Consider the following 7,209-nt stretch of genomic DNA (forward strand, 5'->3'; position numbering starts at 1 on the left):
TGTATAAATCATGACAAACAGACTTTTGTATAAAACATGGTCTTTTTGATTAAAATATCATAGTATAAGCATAAGAACAACATTAAACACCATAGAAACATATAAGATATGCATTTTATCAAATATTGGAGAATGTTATAGTGAACTAAGTTCAACTTCACAGTCACCTCTCTTAACTTGCAACCCTTTCACCAAAGGTTATCCAAAGACTCGCTTAAGTGATACGAAGAGAGACCTCCCATACACCCTCTCTAAGAACAGCTAAATGATCATTAAGACTACCTAAGATAAGACCATTATCACTTTATTTGTTAAACTCCCTTCCTATAGTTACTCTAAGACTCACCTAAGTAACACATGAAGAGACCGCCCATACACGCTTTTCAAGCCTACCTAAGAAATCCTCAAAGCTACTCTAGATAACTACTTTTTAAATAAAATTTCCTTACTAAAGTCATTTAGAAAACATTCATTACTTATGGACATTCACATAATGGTTTTAAAGAAGACCTAGCGCACTCCCACACTAACATCTTCAAAGCCTAATCGTGCAATGTCTAGATAGCGTCTCATTCCACTACCTAAACTTCATAGTACTTATCCAACACTAGTATGTATCCCACGTGATTAGAATAAGCAATAACCGACATAGACCATACTAGCTAGGCATGGAATTCGAAGTCTACCCTACTCCGCTGGAGGGTGTTCTACTTGCCAAGGGTAGTACTAGGACACATCCCATGTAGGCACATGGTTAAGGAATATCAAGGTCTTTTATGCACTCTAGTCTCCTTATCAATCACATATACATTGTACTCTACTCTCCTTCTTAAGTATAGATACAACCCATAACATATTCACTTGGTGATAGACTTTGTTCTAAAAGACTTTGTGCTTCAACTAGTTCTTTCATTTTCAGTTGCTCATACTTCGACTTCACTCTAATCAGATGAAGGCTGGTGCTTCAAATATAAAAAATTTTATCTGTCAAAATAACAAATTTGTGTCAACTTGAGAAGAAAAGTTCTAATACATTTTTTCTACTATGTTTATCTCCTTCTCTTCAACAAAATCAAGATTAACCACAAATAAACCAAACACAAATTTACAGGAGTCATCCATATAATTTAGTAGAAAAAGATCTGAGACATAATGGAAGTATTTCAAAAGATAGAGAACATAGAACCAAAAGATAGGTGGAAATCAAAACTAACTAGAAAGAAAGCTAATAAAGTACAAAAAATTTTGAAAAAAAACATAGAGTGCCAAGTATTGCATCACAGTCTATGCCAGCAAATGTTGGATTTTATAGAAGGCAAAAATGTGATGTTTTGAACGGAAGATGAGTACTGTACAACAACTTAAATACAATTTTCTATAAGTTTTTAATTTTGATGTAATATACAAGATGTAAAGGACGAAAATAACATGGTAGATTTCATAGTTACTCTACAAAATAGGACTTCCACCGTACGAAACTAACTTTCTTTTCATTTACGTACAAAAGGTTTTCACTTATTTACTGCCTTAGCACCGCCACAGTGCTAAGTTGTTCCACTTTTGAACATATAACATACTTACCTACTTTTATTTTTTAAAACAAATAAATACTAGAGTATATAAGTACGATATGTCTTTTTGAGATATTTTCATAAATTTAGCCACACCCTTAAATTTAATTTAACAATTTCAAATATTAGGTGTGGATATGAGAATCAAGGGGGGAACTAATGACAAATTATAATAAATGTTTACTACAATACCATAAAACACAGATCAATGTGCAGACAAAGATAATTTAAAAATAAAGAACTTGAGAAAGGAATTGTCAAAGGAGGGGGGGGTAGGAATTCACTAAAAGCTTACGAAATCAATGGAGTCCCAAAGATGACGCCTTGCTTCAAAATATTTTGGATTTTCATGAATGTAAAGATTTATTTGTGGTGATTTAGTTGCTCTTTGGTAATGTCAAGCTAGAAGATTGTTGGGCCCTCAAGCTGTAAAAACTGGAGACGAAGTTTTGAATATTTGGACAACAGGTGTGGAAATACAGTTGATCATGTTTGAAAGAGGTGGCACACTGCAGGATGCATTACTTGCCGATATAAAAAGAATTGTGCAGTCATCTTTGACCATCAAATATATGACTAAGAGAAACTCTGCAGAAAAACTGTTAATGTGCAAAGTAAAAAAAAATACACGTTCTAAAATTAAATCATTATGAATTTGCAGCATGTATTTTAAAGTAATTATTCTCTACTCATTAAAGAGGAAAGGAGCATGTTAGTGGTGTAATCACTGTAACTACTTCTACCTGGTGATCTAACAAATATCTTAATTTGACAATATTCAGTTTGAAAGATAAGAAGAGTCACTCTACTTCATGTACATCACATTATAAAAAAATTATACAATTTACCTCTTCCTTTTGAAAACTTACTTTATAATTCTGTGTAGAAGATTACAAAGTAGACACCTTTCTACCAATTTCAAACTTCAAATTGATTTTTTAAAAAACCAATGCACCTACTGCACACATGACACTTCAAATGCTAACAACAGTATGCTTGATCTTGAGTAAATGAACTTAATAAGAACACAACTTTCCATCACACTAGTTATCATATAACAATTATAACATCTTAAATATATTAAATAAAGATAACATATTCGCAAGAAATTATAGTTCCAACCTTATGATAGGGTTTGCATTAAGGTGTACACTAAGGGTCATTTGGTTGGAAGTTAGTTATCCTCTTATTGTTATTCCCCCATGTATGTGAGATAACTTATCAGTAGTATAAATAGTCGAATAAATAACCAAAGAATACCTAATACCTCCAATCAAACGTAGGATAAAATAATTCTATATTTCATCCCGAGATTGTTATATTGTATACCTCACATAAAACAACTGCTAAGCTTCTGCGAAAGCTAAGGAAGCCAAAGGACAAATGGTCTAATTCTTATTTGGTTCCTTCAAACTTGTAGATGATATTTTTATCCATTATCCTATTATGTTTAGCATGACCAATAAAATCAAATGTCATGATGGTAAATAATAAAAGCTTAAAGTCTAAAGATCTGTATGGTAAACTAACATACTTATCCAATCCAGGAGTATTGTGGTAAATAAGTAGTAACCATGAAAATTATAGTTCACAAATCAAGCACTCATAGCATAAAATATGTTTGATTGTGGAACTAAGAAGACCAAAGGATCAATTTTTAAAAGCTATAACCATATCCTCATTAAGTAACCATAAGTGCTAATGATAAACTTGCACAGTATCACTGTCCAACGCCACCTGATAACAATAAATTATCCATGATTTCTGAAGTTATAGACAGTCTTATTGAACATGTTATGAGAGTTAACTGCATCTCCTATTTTATCCCAAAAAGTTGCACAAGGACTATTATTTTACTTAGTTGTATGTTAACTTTGTAACTCAACACTAAATTGTGTTGTCAAATAATTAAAATTATCTTATTTTCATGTCAAAAATATTTCTTTTATAAGATTAAATTAGTCGTTACAATCAGCATCCCTGTCTTGGAGAGTCTCCAGAGAAATCTCTTGTTGAAGCTAGGCTTACTACTGAGGAAATTCCTGCAGTTGAAGTCGTTGAGTGGCCTACAATTATGAGGATTTTGACAATGTTCTTCGGCAAGGAACAGAACCGTACCATGAATGCAAGTGACTGTTTGGCCAAAGAATGTGCACTGCAATGCGCTATTCTCAGTCTTACCTTTAAAGTGCAAGAATTATAGGTCAATAAAAGGTTCCCTTTCCCAATTTCATTATCATGGAAGGGGCCTGGTCCAGGTGCATGAATGGACTTCGAAAAATCATCACCTTACGATTTTTTTCTCAAAGAAAATCTGATACCTAGTGTCAGCATCAGGATGCTCTTCAGAAATATGGCAACCCTGTTCATTTGTCAGTTGATGTTTGAAGGAAGCCAGAGGCATTCGATAGGGTCTGTAGGCCTATAATAACAAAGACTAAGCGAGCGACTCCTGATATACCATCATGTCAATCCCCTCAACAAGGTGAGAAACAACCTCCGAGTGCAGAGAATCCTAATGCAGGAAATGCAAATGCAACTATCGGTACCAATGCTAGAAGCGAGTAATACCTGCTGCCAAGCTAATTTAAATAGACAAATCTGAGATTACGCCAAGTTTTTCATGAGTTAAGTTGATTGTCTGATCTTCAAAGAGTTCATGAAGGCAGAGACTTGGTTTGATCTGTATTACTTTTTTCATTTTATTTGCAACTTTAAAGGGTCCTATAACAGCAAGCAATCAATATTTTGTCGTTAGATTCGTGTGATCAATATCGACCGGCCATGGCATGTCAAGTTATAATGATAATGAAACTCCAAAACCAGATTTTCAAGGTGCTTTTTGAATGTAAAATTCAATTGTTCTTAAAAAATAGTTTTTACCACTAACATCACTTGGGATCAAATACATATAATATGAGAAGAAGTGTTATCACAAGATATAAAATGACACTTAATTAGAAGATTTAATGTTCAATAAACAACTTAATATTTTAATAAGCTAGGGAGCAAGAACTATGATCAGTAAGCATATAATTTCACAATCATCTATATGTATGACATTTCAGCAACGACATCTCAATGTTTTACAAGTGATTCTAACAATTCTTTCAATCTATAATCAATCAGATACACTAAAATAGGTCACTCATATAACTTTATCAAAATCTAATACTTATAGAGTTGAAAAGCAAAAACATTATATGTCAAACATATCCTTATTAAGCATGAATGCATCTGTATTTTATAGAAGATATTCAGCATACCAAATTCTACAATTTGTACAATATAACAATCACACAGAAGCCAAATTGGCCTAAAATTCACATAATAAATAACATGAACAGTAGGACAAATGATAAACTATTTCATTCCACAACAAAAGACATCCAACTATTTTCAAAAAAAATATCCAAATATCATAAAACTACCTAAAGAGCTTAAAATTGTTTAAAAAAAAAAAAGTCAAACTTTAACCAAAAAATAGTAATGAATCGCATATCCAAAAGAAAATATAAACAAAAAAATAGAAAATGGATGAAAAACACTAAAAACAGAGAAGAGAAAAAAATAAGAGTCACGTTAGGCAAAGGGTCGTGTATTTACCACATTCATAAAATTTAGCATTATACCTTAAAAATAAAAGGAAAATGGATACATTTTTCCTTCAATAACTGAAAATTTCCAAATTGTATGTTCCTAATTTGATTTTCAAAGAAAAATCTACAATGATAAAAGTTACAGCTCCAAGAAAAAATGATCAATAACTTACCTTGATAAGAAGGAGAACAAACCCTAAGACAAGAAAAATTCACAAGATGTGTAGAGTGGGTGTCCAAGTTCAAATCGCCATCAGAGAAGGCAAGTCATTGCAATGAAGAATGGGAGTTCAAATCTCCACCATAGAGGAAGGCATCGTGGTGTTTGAGGAGTGTGGTTTTTTACGTGAGCGAAGATTAAGAGAACAAGGTTAAAAACTTTGGTTCTTTTTTATTTAGGTTAGTTTTTAGAGTTAATACCTCAGAACTCAACTTTGCACTATTCTCTCAGAAAGTCACTCAACTTTCAATTTTTCCTCAAAAGTCACTCAACTATGCACTCTTCTCTCAGAAAGTCACTCAACTTTCAATTTTCCCTCAAAAGTCACTCAACTATCTACTCTTTCTTCAGAAAGTCACTCAACTATCCACTCTTTCCTCAGAAAGTCACTCAATCTATTAAATTATTTTTAATTAAAATTTATTGATATTAATTATTTATATAAGAAACCAAAAATTTTAAAAAATAAATTAAATCATTTAGTGATCCACCCACCTAACCCGACCCATTAAAAAATATGATATGACCCATTTTATTTTATCTTTAATCCTAAATTAATCCCTCTCTTTAACCTTGAATTAGGATTAATTTAGGATTAAAGATAAAATAAAATGGGTCATATCATATTTTTTAATGGGTCGGGTTAGGTGGGTGGATCACTAAATGATTTAATTTATTTTTTAAAATTTTTGGTTTGTTATATAAATAATTAATATCAATAAATTTTAATTAAAAATAATTTAATAGATTGAGTGACTTTCTGAGGAAAGAGTGGATAGTTGAGTGACTTTCTGAGGAAAGAGTAGATAGTTGAGTGACTTTTGAGGGAAAATTGAAAGTTGAGTGACTTTCTGAGAGAAGAGTGCATAGTTGAGTGACTTTTGAGGGAAAATTGAAAGTTGAGTGACTTTCTGAGAGAATAGTGCAAAGTTGAGTGACCATCTGAGGTATTAACTCTTAGTTTTTACTAACCACACAAAGTTATATTCTTAACGACGGGTTATTTGTCTTTTTTTACTGTAAACTTAATATTACACGTATAAAGACTGGAAAAAAAATTCGGGCGCTAAAACTACAACAATAGCGACCACATTCATTATCCTTCGCTAAGAAATTGTCGTTAAAAGTCAAGTTTCTTGTAGTGATGGGGCTTTACTTAGTCATTGCACTAGTGGACTTAATGAGGGTTCATCAGTAATGGTCTTGCTTTGGTTAGGTTGTTATGAACTCATATACATGTTTGTTAATGTTATAACTTGATGATAGACTTGTCTTGACTGTGTGCTCAATTATGTTGACTTGACTAGATTTAGTATTGCTTGTCTTGTGATGTACATGGTCTTGACTTGATGAATATATATTATTGACTTGTATTGGTTCTTGAATATGCGCAAGGCTTTTCAAAGTAAATTGCATATTTTAATGAAAGGTCCCTTTTTTGCATGATTTTATGTTGTGTGTGCATATGATCCTATATTTAGTACAAAAGATGTGTTAAACCCATTTTCTACCTTTTCCTCAATATTTTAGGTTCGGATCGTTGAAGGGATTGTGACAACTTTTGAAGGAAGACTTGGATTCTCATTCTCCAACTTAGGTAGGTCCTCATCACTTCGAGGACAATGTCATTTTCTAGCATCGGATATTGAATAGTCTTAAAGATAATATGTTCATTTCCTTTTATTTGAGTATTAAAGATTTTATAGCCTATATGTGACTTTTATTGTATTGATTTTATGGGCCATGCTTAATTGTTATACTCTTGTTTAGATGGTTATGAGATGATACATTCGATTTTGAGAATATATATATATATATA

At 32.0% G+C, this 7,209-nt stretch overlaps 1 long non-coding RNA gene across 1 annotated transcript; it reads right to left on the reverse strand.

The window, feature by feature from the left end:
* Positions 1-3,425: 3,425 nt before the first annotated feature.
* LOC107027386 lies at positions 3,426-5,542 on the reverse strand. The gene is made up of 2 exons (XR_003579913.1): positions 5,344-5,542; positions 3,426-4,295 (listed from the first exon to the last, which is right to left on the reverse strand). It is a non-coding gene; the product is annotated as an uncharacterized LOC107027386 (long non-coding RNA).
* Positions 5,543-7,209: the final 1,667 nt, after the last annotated feature.

This window comes from Solanum pennellii, chromosome 8 (assembly GCF_001406875.1).
Source record: "Solanum pennellii chromosome 8, SPENNV200".
NCBI classification, from domain to species: Eukaryota; Viridiplantae; Streptophyta; class Magnoliopsida; order Solanales; family Solanaceae; genus Solanum; species Solanum pennellii.